Here is a 13,196-nt window from a genome sequence, read left to right as displayed (position 1 = left end):
ATGTTTATGTACATATATGAGTGTCTCCTTGGGTTTTTATGTAATTTGCATCACACTATATCTACTATTTCATAATAAGATTTTTGTTTTTTAATATTTAATGAACGTTTGCTCATGTCATTAAATATTCCTCTAAATAGCCCCCCCCAATTGCATATGAGAGTAAATATAAAACTGTATACAAATGAGAATTAATACAATCCAGGAGTCCAATCCTTGTGACAGTTAAAAATAATTTTGCCAAGGTTATTCAACGCAGCATTATTAATAATTACAAAATATTAGAAACTATGTAAGTGACCAATCATAGAAGATTATATAAGATTGGATGAGGAACACATACACAATTGAGTTCTGTTTATAAAAACTCTGTTTTTACAAGCAGATGTGGAGGGATTTCCAGGAAATATTACATGAACCAAAAAGCATAAAAGAGCATGGTTAGTGCTACCTGTTAGGTAGGAAAAAGGGAAATAAAAAATGCATATATGCAGGAACAGTAAAGCAGAAAACAATAAAACTAAGTACAAGAGGTAGAAGAAAAAGTGAGGTGGGAGGGATACGAACAGGAGTGACACTTCTTGGAAAATAGTTTTTTGGTATATAGTAGTTTGAAATTTTGAAAGTACATTAATGTTTGTTATGGTTTGGATGCAGTTTGTCCCACCAAAACTCATGTTGAAATATGATCCTCAGTGTTGGGAGGTGAGGCCTAGTGGGAGCTGTTAAGATCATGAGTGCAGATCCTTTATGAATAGATTAATGCCCACCCTCAGGGGTAAGTGAGTTCTTACTCTAGTGAGAATGGATTGGTTCCTAAGAGAGGGAGTTAGTAAAGAATTTGGTTCCTCAGTATCTCTTTTCTGCTTCCTCTCTCACTATGTGATCTCTTGTATACGCTCACTCTTTCATTTTGTACACTCTCACTCTTTCATTTTCTACCATGAGTTGAAACAGCCTGAGATCCTTGTCAGATACAGCTGCCCAATCTTGGACTTTTCCACCACCAGAATAAAATAAACCTCTTTTCTTTGTGAAATACCCAGTCTCACGTATTCTGTTATAGCAACACTTAACAGACTAAGACAATGTCCTACATATTCAAAGGTTAAATAAAAATGATATCAGGCTGGGTGGTTAGCTCAATTGGTCAGAGCGTGGTGCTGATGACCCAAGTAATTTATGAACACAGCAGTAGACTATACTCATACATTCATATATTTGTTAGCTGTCTTGCTGAAAGAGCAAATGAGCAAAGGCACACAAGTTGTAATGGCACACGTAGAGCCATTTCCCATGTGTTAGTTTCCTAGGGCTGCCATAACAAATTACCATAAACTTAGAGCAGCAGAAATTTATTCTCTCACAGTTGAAGGGGCCAGAATTCCAAACTCAAGGTGTTGGCATGGTTGGTTCCTTCCTGTGGGGGTGGGGGGTAGAGGGAGACTCCGTTCATGCCTTTCTCCTAGCCTCTGATGGTTGCCATAATCCTTGGAGTTTCTTAGTTTGTGGCAGCATAACTCGAGTTTCTGGTTTCATTGTCACATGGCATTCTCCCTGTGCATGTCCAAATTTTACTTTTCTTTTTTTTTTTTTCCTTTTTGTCTTTTTTCGTGACCAGCAACGGGATCGCAACCCTTGGTGTCGCACCCGCACCACGCTCAACCAGTGAGCGGACTGGTCTCTATATGGGATCCGAGCCCTCGGTGGGAGCGCTGCCGTGCAGCACTCAACCAAGTGCGCCACTGGGCCGGCCCCAAATTTTACTTTTCTTATCAGGACACCATTCACTGGATTGGGGTCCACCATAATCTGTTGTGACCTCATCTCAACTTGATTATGTCTGCAAGGACCCTATTTCCAAATAAATTCACATTCACAGATGACCAGGGCTCAGGAGCTGAACATATCTTTTTGGGGGACACAACTTAACCCCCAACGCTTACTAAAACCAAGGCTCCTCATTGCAATGACTGTGTCCAGGTTGGGGGCAAAATGAACCTGGAATATCCTGTAACGCCAGAGAGTAAGGAAATGCTTAAAAATAAGATGGTTGTGATGTTGTAAGTATACAAAACTAGCTTGAAGGGTTTCCCATGAGTCAAATCTGGGATAGTTTGAGCATCAAAATAATTAATTGCAGTCTGATAAAACAAAAAGCATTTGTCTAAGTGTAAGCTAACAGTATAATGCCCACCAAACTGAGAAGGTTTCCGGAGAAAAAAGAATGAAGCAAGCAACTCCATGGTTTATAGGGAGTTGTTGTTGTTGTTGTTATTATTATTATTATTATTATTATTATTGATGGGTGGTTACTTATACAGGGATCTGGCAGAATATGATCCATTCGAGTGCTTTGCAGCTGATTTCTCTGCAACTCCTAGGGAGCAGGAGGAGGAGTTAAAGCTTATAAGGGACTTAGGGACAAAAGTGGAGCTATGCCAAAGAAAGAAAGGGTGCAGAAGTGGAGAATACCCAGGTACCTCACAACCTCCTGTTGCTCATCTTTGGGGTTTCTGGTGTTATTCCCTTTATCTGACACAAGCATAGCATTTTGTTACTTTCCCTTCCTCAGTTGCTAAGCAACCTGTGCAAGGGAAAGACTGTAAACTATTGAAGCCAGAGCCCCTGAAGGCCATGAGGACGAAGTGAGTTCTGACCAGCATTCCTACAGCATTATTTTGCAATCATCGTGGTAAAGGCAAATATCATCAATAGAGGCAGCCTCCTGACACAAGCATAGCATTTTGTTACTTTCCCTTCCTCAGTTGCTAAGCAACCTGTGCAAGGCAAAGACTGTAAACTATTGAAGCCAGAGCCCCTGAAGGCCATGAGGATGAAGTGAGTTCTGACCAGCATTCCTACAGCATTATTTTGCAATCATCGTGATAAAGGCAAAAATCATCAATAGAGGCAGCCTGTAAGAGGATATGTTGATGAGGAATAGGATATTTGTATGATCATAGAATATTTATTACTTGGAGGGAGAAGAGAAAAACAGCAATACTGCAGTGGAGAAATCAGGCAACATGCTGAGTGGATGATCAAAATTATCATCACCAATGAGGGTCCAATGGCCATTGTGTGCCTCCTTATGTGGTTCCCTGAGAAGGACACAACATCACTTGTGCAGTATTCTGGTTTGAAATATATAATCTCAGTTTAATCACAGGGAATAGTAGAAAAATATACACACAGAGGAAAGAGAATACAAGCAAATGCAAATGATAAAACCGTGTAAAAATGTTGTGCAGTATTCTGGTTTGAAATATATAATCTCAGTTTAATCACAGGGAATAGTAGAAAAATACACACACAGAGGAAAGAGAATACAAGCAAATGCAAATGATAAAACCGTGTAAAAATGTTAACAAGAGATGAATCTGGGTAAAGTTATGTATATGAGTGTTATATATATACATATTTTTATTCTTGGAACTTTTTGTACATTGAAATTATTTCCAATTGAAAAGCTTAAATAATTTGTCCTCGTGTTATAGAGAAAAACTTCAGGAGAAAAACGTCTTAAAGTAGACTAATGGTGGAAAGTCACAAAAGACACAGCAAATCTTCTAAGTGAATATTATCCAAACACTGAGTTAGAAAACTGATTTTGTGTTAATTGTGAAGTATGTTATTGCATTGACTTTATGTCTCTTACAGCCTTAAATTATGTTACCTAGAATCAACTTGAGATTCAACACGATAGCAGTTTAATATAGTGATGTTATAACTTGCAACAAACTCTCCCAATTCTTTGAATTAATTATAAAAAAATCTTTATTTGCATAAAAAATATTGTTAAAATTATTTGCAGAGATCTTCAAATTCTTTAATCAAGTGGTCTTATTACCATAACTCATTATCTGTAGCAGGAAGGAAGATATTATAAATATTTCTATCAGTTCCTTCAATCAGGTTGGGTGTAATATTAATGGATTTCGAGCCAAGAAATGTTTCATGAGAAGGAAAGTAATAGGAGCAGGAATTGTGTAATGTAGAGGAAAATTTTTGTGGTATGCTGTAATTAATTTTATAAATATAAAAGGAAAGAAAGTTTGACTACTGGTGTTCTCAAACTTGGAGATCCAGAAGAGTGGTTCTATTGTTGCAGTGTGTTACTGTGAACTCACAGGGAGAGGCAGGAAACACCTAGGCTTAAAACAGGAAACAGAGTTTATTGATATGCCAGCATTGGCCCAGCGGACTCCTGTCCCAAGGCTGAGCCCCAAACACAGCAGTTCTGTTATTTTTATATCATAGCATTACCAGGTTTTTGCAACAAGGCAAGAAGGGTGATCTTATGTTCTTATGTGGTTATGACTCTGTCTCAGGGTGGAAAATTACAGCAGGAGTAGCAGAAGGGAAAATTCTGTTACAGCAGTGTATGTTAACCACAGTGTGAAACAAGGTGAGAGTGCAGCTGCAGCTGGGTCTGTATGATATCCAGGCGAGGGTCTTGGTTGCAGCATAGCGGGGGCACAACATGGGTGCCTAATGGCCACAGCCGGGTGGGACACAGCTGGGTAAGTACGAGTGCCTCACTATCAGTACACTAAAAGCAAATTTATCTCTCAGGAGCCTTCATTTGTTCATGCAACAAACATACCAAGTGCATACTATGTGCCTGTTAGTGGTTTAGTCATTAAGAATATAGCTGTGATCAAGGAGTATATGTTATAATAGACAACATAACAGATGTTATTTTCTGAAGAATTCTTTATAATAATAGCTAATACTTACATAGCACTTTTTCTGGGCCACATACCTTTCTAAGATTTTTACATATATTAATTTATTTACCTCAAAGAACCTATGAGATAGGTTTACCTATTGATGAAACAGAGCACAGAGATGTTAACTTTCTCCAGGTTTCACAGCTAAGAAGTGGCAGACCTTGAACCCATCAGATTAGCTCTTGTGTCTAAGCTTTTATTTTTCATTAAAATTTTTTTTTATTTTGAGATAATTTGTAGGTTCATACACAGTTGTAAGAAATAATACAAAGATCCCATGTACACTTTACCCAGTTTCGCCCAAAGGTAACTTCTTGCAAAACCATCATATCAACCCTGATAGAGTCAAGATACCAAATACATCTATCACCACAATGATTCCTCCTGTTGCCTACCCAATTCCTTTCTGCTCCCTCTGGCAACACTGATCTGTCCTTCACTTACATAATTTTGTCATTTCAGGAATGTTATATCGATGAATTCATACAGTATGTCACCTTTTGGGATTGGCCTTTTTTGCTCTGCATAATCCTCTAGAAATTCATACAGTTGATTGCATGTATCAATAGTCCATTTCTTTTTATTGATAGTAGTATTCTGTAGTATGGATGTGCCACAATTTGTTCAGCTATTTACCCAGTGAAGGACATCTTGGTTGTTTCCAATTTGGGGCCGTTATAAGTAAATCTGTGGTGAACACTTGTGCACATATTTGAGTGAACATTGGTTTTCATTTCTTTAGCCTGCTTCTAAGGTTTTGACCATTATGTTCTATCATTTCCAATAAGTAGAGTGGGGAATAATGTGGCTGGTAAGGTGACATTCAGAAGAGGCCTGAAGGAAATGAGGAAAAAAGCCATATAGCTATTTGGGGAAAGCACGTTTCAAGCAGAAGGGACAAGTGCACAGGTCTTGAGGTGGAATATACCCTGGAGAGCAAGGAAAGCAGCGAGAAGAGTGGAAGGAGTGGAGCTCAGATGTACATGACATGTGGGACATGAAAGGTTTTAGATTTTTCCAATGTGAGACAAGGAGCCATTGAAGAGTTTGAGTAAAGGAGTGGCATATTCTGAATTTTATTTTAAAATCATTGTGAAAAAATAAAAAGTAAAATCAGCGTGGCTGCTATGTAGAAAATAGATCGTAGTTAGGCAATAGTTGAAGCAGGGAGAACAATTAGGAGGCTGTTATAGTAGTTCATGTGAGAGATGATGATTATCCCAGGGACCCAAATGTTTGCTTCTGCTTAATCTGCACATTCTCTATCTATAGGCAAACTTGAATTGGAATGTAAATATTTTATCTATGTTGAACATACAATCAGGATAAAGGGACTTGAATATACTAATCTTTAACAGTATCTGAATGTGATGCATTTTTCTCCTTAGTAGGGAACTAAAAAATTAAAGTCCACGGACAAAGGCTTTCCGAGCTCTTCTTTAATAGGTAGTATTAACATTTACTTTTGTTCCTCTTTCATAATCTATTAGCACCAACACCACCCCTACCCACAACATAATCTTTCTCTAGATTTGCTAATATGTTCAAACCGGACATGTTACAAGTCTGATACTACTTTGTGACTTTATGGTTGAGTAAAAGCAGTATTAATATCCTTTATTTCCATGTTATTGAGGGATGTCTCACATCACATCCTTGTACTGGCAACAGTGATAAATGTAGACTATTTTTTTCATTTGGATAAATTTAGCACTATTGATAATATTGAAACTAAGTTTAGTGATATATCATTTATCCAGAATTGTTGAGGGCCAAAGTTAACTTCTTTAAATTTTACTCTTTCAGATATAGAGGTAGCTGTACAGAAATGTTTCAAATTCATACTCTTTCTTCATCAATTCCTTGAATGTAACATAATTCAGTTTTCTTTGTGACTCAGGATCATCATCTGCAATATCTGTTGTTTATGGGGCTATCTATATTCTATGGGTCTCTTCAGGTATGCGTTTATTTGCTTTTATTTTAAGTGACTCTAAGCGGCCGTTGTACATTTTGAGTCCTCATATATACTTTTTGATAGTTTTATCACTTCTGGAGTTATATTGTATCATTATCAAATAACCTCCTTTTTTTATTTTTATTTCTAATTTCTTAGGATGTGAAAAATCTAATTAGGTAGGTAGAATTTTAAGAAAAGGGTAGATAAACTGAGGGCTAAATATTTAGGTGTTTGACTATTCTGGGGCCTTCTCTGCTTCCTGACTCTCTCTTGTGCTCTGCATTCTTGAGGTTTCCTTTCATTAAGTGTAAGGCTTTACTTTACAAAGTGACTCAGCAACAGCTCTATGTATCTTTTAGTTGGAAATTCCTTTGGCTCTATGCAAGCAAACACTGCCCATTAATTAGTAACCCAACATAGAATCATCTGTTGATGACAAAATTACCAAAATGGATCATCCACAAGTGTTTACACTGCGATGTCATTATCTCATTTCATTAAGAAATTTAGATACACACCAGATTTTAGAGTGCTCATTCATGAAGAACATCTACTTCCACACTGTTTGTGTTTGGAAACATTCAATAGCCAGTCTTGAATTAAAAATTTAATTGAATGCTTGAAGAATTACAAGTGTTCCTTTCTTTAGCTCTAATGCTAACCAAAGTGCTTTTATAAACTGCTAAGAATGGACTGAAGATTCTGCTGAGGGCTGTAGATACTTATCTGCCTAATTGAGCCATCATTTGTGACATGAGGAAGATCATGTGACCTGCTTTAATACATTTCTCAGTAACAGCAGGAGGCTAGAATGTAATTCATCCAAGAGTAAAACCAGCAGCAATATTACTAGACATATGAAAATAGCATTGATTATGGAATGGTTTTAGTAAAAAGAACAGTAATATAAAAGTATATAAGCAGTCTAGAGAGTAATTTTTTTAATTTTCAAAATTACTTGAATCCTTATGTGTTTTAATCATTTAAATCAAGCATTCATTCAGTAACTATTTACTGATGCTTACAATTGCTAGGTATATTTAGGGAATTGTTAACTTGTCAGAATTGGTTCATATGAGAATAGTAGATAGTGGTAAAATTTGAAACTGGTATGAATCACTAAAGCAATGAAGTACTTGAAGTATTTAAAGTTTTTGAGTAGGCAAGAAAGTAGTATGATCAAAACTATTCTGAATACATTAACTTGACTTGGGTATTAGGAAAGTGTTACTTTAGTTTTTAATTCCATTTTTCCACAAACTTTTTGAAGTACCCTCGCGTAAGAACCTTAACTAAGATACAAGCAGGAAAAGATGGAAGTGCCCCTGGAAATGAATATTTGTGTGTGGCAGAGTAAAATGAGTTAGAAGTTACCCTTTTGGATTACTTGAAAGAATCATGGCTCCTATAGTAAATCCACAGGAAGAAGTGATTGTCTATATACATAATGAGTCTGAATACAGGAAGAAGAATATTAAAGCAACATCTTGAGGATTGCTTTCTAAATCGGGAAGGAAGAGATTAAAACCAACAGAGGAGAGAGAGAAGGATGGTTTTGAAAGATAGGAGTTTGTCACTGAGTGAAACGACTAATGGATTTTGATTACACCACTGCTGACAGTAAAAAAAGGAAAGAAAGAGAAAATTTTCTAGAGATATGTGTGGTCTGAGAATGATTTGATCCAGCCTGTACTGAGTTAAGTATAGAAATTGAGAGTATTTAGAAACTTTTTAGCAAATTTACACTGCCCCTGTCTAAAGGCAAAATTGCGACAAATTTAGTTTAAAGAAATTTAATGGCTTTTTTTTTGCAATTCTAGAATTGGGTAACACCTCATTCTGTAAAATCAAATGAGTGGTCTGATGAGCTGAGCAGAAGAGAGGTTGGTTTTAGAGACAAGAAAGGGCTAGGGCAGCAGAAACAGAAAACAAAATGCAGATTGATCATTTCAATGTTTCTTTTCTTATAAAGGTTAAAGTAGATGGGACTTACCATGCTAGCTAAAAGTAGCCTGTTTGGGAATTTGGCTGTTAGCTCTCTCTCCTGATTTCTTGGAAGGTTAGGTAAACAACTGAATTTCAGCTTGGTGACATGGAACTTCAGCATGAGTACCTCCATTTTGGTTTGGTCTGTTGAGCACAGTGCAGGAGCTCAGTCCAAACCAATGGCCTTCTATAAATTTTATTTACCACCCCAATCATTCAGGTGTATGATCATCAGATTCCTCATTGAACAGGGAATAGACAGTTTGGAATGTTGGGAAATACCTATGGTGAGTTGCTTGTGGTGTAATACATGAACTCGTCATACACAGTAACACCATATGTGGGTCCATGTTGGACTGAGGGAAAAAAAACCAACGTGTTCTTTACCACAAGAGAGCTTGAGAATCACTGTACCAGACAGATGGTGATAGTAGGCAAATTACATAGAGTATAAGAGTGTTGGATGAGAGGGAAGGTTTGCTTAAAGACATAAGAGATTTGAGTTTGTATATTGCCTAGGAAGATACCGAATATAGGAGGCTAATGACGCAGTATAGGAGAGTGGTAACTAATGGATGGAATGGCATCAAAGTCTTATAGATGAAGGCTTTATCCTTGGAAAAATACATTGACATTTATTTAATATTTGTGTTTTTTATTAGACATCATATAATTTGGTCCTCATAAGAATCCAGTGAGTTAAGTAGAGTATTATTGGTATAATTCATCGCTCTTTACATGTAAGGAAATTGAGGCACAAAAAATATATGTTATCCACAATCACGTGATAAGAGACGAAAGATATATTAATGCCTAGTTCTGTGCTATAACTACTACCATGTCTGAAAATAAGTGTAGAAAAAATAGTTGAAGAAATAATGGCTGAAAACAGCCCAAATTTGTTGAAAAACATTAATCTACACACAAAAGAAACTCAGTGTTGCCAAGTAAGATAAATGCAAAGCATTACACACTCAGACACATAATAATCAAAAAGCTAGAAGACAAAGACAAAGAGAAAATCTTGAAAACACCAAGAAAAAAAGCAACAATCACATAATAGGGAACACAAATAAGATTAACAGCTGACTTCTCATCAGAATCAATGGAGGCCATTAGGCAGTGGGATAACATTTTTATAGGGCTGAAAGAAAAAAATTATCAACAAAGAGTCTTTGTCCAGCAAAAATATGTTTAAAATGAAGATGAAATAAAGATTGTTCTAGGTAAGCAAAATTTGCTAGAATTTATTGCTAGCAAATCTACCTTACAAGAAGTAATAAAAAAGTTTTTTAAGCTAAAATTAAATGACAACAGACAGTTATTCAGATCTACACACAAAACAACAAAGAGCATCAATAAAGGTAATTATGTAAGTAATTACAAAATATAGTATAATTGCATATTTATTCTTTCTTCTCTTGACTCATTTAAAAGCAAGTGTGTACAGCTTATGTGTATAATTATGTTGTTGGCCTTGTAATTTATCAGAATGTAATATATATGACAGTAGCATCAAGGAGACAGGTGGCAAAAAAGCTGTACTGGAGTAAGTAAATGACACTAGATGATAACCTAAATCTACAAGAAGAAAGGAGGAGAACCAGAATGGTAAATAAGATGATTAGTATAGCAAACTCTGTAAGTACATACTTGCTCTCCTTTCTTCTTGAGAAGACATAAAATTATGTATAGTAATAAGTATAAGAATGTATTGCTGGGTTTGTAAGATGTATAGACTTACTATATAAGTAATAATAGCACAGGTTAGCTCAGTCGGTTAGAGCCCAGCCTTATAACAAACACCAAGGTCAAGGGTTTGGATCCCTTCACTGGCCAGCTGCCAAAACAAAACGAACCCAACAAGAATAATAGCACAAAAGGGGATAGTGCTATATAGGAATAAAGTTTCTGTTTCAGTGGAATTAAGTTTATTTGATTCTGAAGTAGATTGTTGTCGGGTCTGCCGCTTTCAGTCTAGCCTTGCTTTCAGTCTCTCCCTTGGTGGGCAAGTGAATTGCCCGGATTCCTCTTTCCCTCTGATCCCCGTTGGGAGGAGACAGGGGAAGAGAGCCGTGAAGAGAGGTGAGCACAGCCACCGGCCCCAACCAGCCCGTTAAAGGACACTCAAACGCGGCGGGGGTTCTGTGGAGCAGTTCCGTTTATTATCACACAAGCACTTGCTTTTAAAGGCAAATGGGGAAGGGAGGTTTTTACATCCTCCAATCAACTTAAAGGTTACGAGAGCATGCATCCTGTCTCAATGCCTAGCTATTGCAATCATGCAGTGTTCACGAGGGCGGGAGCGCGTATTTGGCCAATAAGGGCTAAGGCAAGGTTCCCGCAGACACCCCCACCCTACTTCCTCCCGGCGCCATCTTAGGCTGCCACGTTCCTTGTGGGCCCATAGTGGTGCCGCTTGTACTGTCACTTAAGGTGGCGTTAGTTTTTAAGGCCCGACAGATTGTGATAGGTTAAGATGTGTATTGTAAGCCTTAGGACAACCAATGAGAAAATAAAAAATTGTAGTTTAAAATTATTAAGGGCCGGCCCAGTGGCGCACTGGAGAGTACGCCGCTTGGGAGTGCAGAGGTGCTCCCGCCGAGGGTTTGGATCCCATGTGGAGACCGGTTCCCGCTCACTGGCTGAGCGTGGTGCGGGTGCAACACCAAGGGTTGCGATCCTGTTGCCGGTCCCCAGTACGGGCGCGACACCGAGGGTTGCGATCCCGTTACCGGTCAGTAAAAAAAGACAAAAAGGAAAAAAAAAATTATTAAAGGACCCATACAAATATGCTCAATTGACTTTTGACTGAGGTACAAAACCAATTCAATGGAAGAAAGATAGCCTTTTCAAAATGTTGCTGCAATTGGCCAAAAAATGAACCTTGACCGAAGGCTCACACCTGATACAAAAATCAAGTCAAAATGGACCACTGACCTAAATGTAAAATGTAAAGCTATAAAACTTTTCGGAAAAAACGTGGGAGAGGGGATGGCTGGTTAGCTCAGTTGGTTAGAGCACAGCCTTGTAACTCCAAAATCACAGGTTTGGTTCCCCATACCGGCTAGCCACCCACTGCGTCCCCCAGAAAAGGGGAAGAAAATCTTCTGGATCTAGGGTTAAACAAATTTTTCTTTGAAATTGTAGTAGCCACAACAAATAAGCAATAGAAAGAAAAGAAATCCAATTTAGAAAGGAAGAAGTAAAACTATCTCTATTTGCAGATGACATGATTTTGCATATAAAATAAGATCTTAAGGAATCCACTAAGAAAAAAAAGGGACAGCAAATGATGAATATAAAACAGAAAGTAGTGAAGTAGAAATCAAGACATTAGAATTAAATCTAAAACCTGGTTTCTTAAATACAATTAATAAAATAAAGTGCTGATAAGATTTATCCAGTGAAAAAAAGAAGGGTAAAAGTTAGCAATGTTAGAGATGAAGAACATGTTTAATCAATAAACCATTCTAGGAAGAATTTTGGACCAATAAATTAAAAGTTTGACAAAATCTGAAATTTTTACATTTTTTATGTACTTTATTGTATTTATGATTCATTTATATTGTCATCGTTATCTTACTTCAATCCGTGTTTATAAGTACCATTCACAAGGTGATGATTTACAGATGTGATTTTTAGTGAACAGATCTTTTCTTTTTTTTTTTTTTTTTTTTGGTGGCTGGCCAGCCTTGACCTTGGTGTTACATATACCTAACTGTATATATACCTCTTTTCTGATCTCCAAACTTAATGTCCACCTGGTTACTTGATTATATGCAAACAGAAGTCTTGATGTACACTCATGTCTACTACATCTGTAGGGTTTGACTTAAGTGCTCTAGCCAACCCCTAGGAGTCATCCTTGATTATTCCTTTTCTTCAGGAAGTCCCCATCTTTAAAATATATCTGGAATCCATTTACTCTTCTTTTATCAGCAGTTACATTCAATTATAGGCCATTATTATTTTTCTCCACCCTATTGCAATAGCCTCTTAACTTGACTCCTTACTTACTTTTTAACCCCTTTCAAGCCATTCTCCACAGAATAGATGGAGTGATCTTTTAAAAATGCACATCGGAATAAGGCTCTTTGGTCTTTGCATCCCTTCCATAGCTGCCAATTATTGCTCACAGAATAAATTCCAAACTTCCTGCTATGGCATATAAAGTCCTAAATGTCTTACATGGCTTTCCCTTACCTGTCTAATATCATTTTGTCCTACTTCCTCCCTCATTGGTTATTCTTTGAACATCCAAGCTCTTTTCATTCTTAAGCCCTTTAGTCTTACTCTTTCTTCCTCAAATGCTTTTGGCCAGGTTTTCCAAAGGCTAACTCATTTATAACCTCTAGCTTTCAACTCAAATGTCATCCTCTTAGAGAGGCTTTTTCTGCCTGGCTATTTAAAATAGCTTCCCCTGCTTCTCCATGAGCTATTGTCAGTGTACCCCCTCATTCCCCTCCCCATATAACTATGCTTGTCTGCTTTATTCTGGTTATCTCAGTTGG

The sequence above is a fragment of the Galeopterus variegatus genome, unplaced genomic scaffold (assembly GCF_000696425.1).
Source record: "Galeopterus variegatus unplaced genomic scaffold, G_variegatus-3.0.2 Scaffold6884, whole genome shotgun sequence".
In the NCBI taxonomy this organism is placed as follows: domain Eukaryota; kingdom Metazoa; phylum Chordata; class Mammalia; order Dermoptera; family Cynocephalidae; genus Galeopterus; species Galeopterus variegatus.
This window is presented reverse-complemented; position numbering follows the sequence as displayed.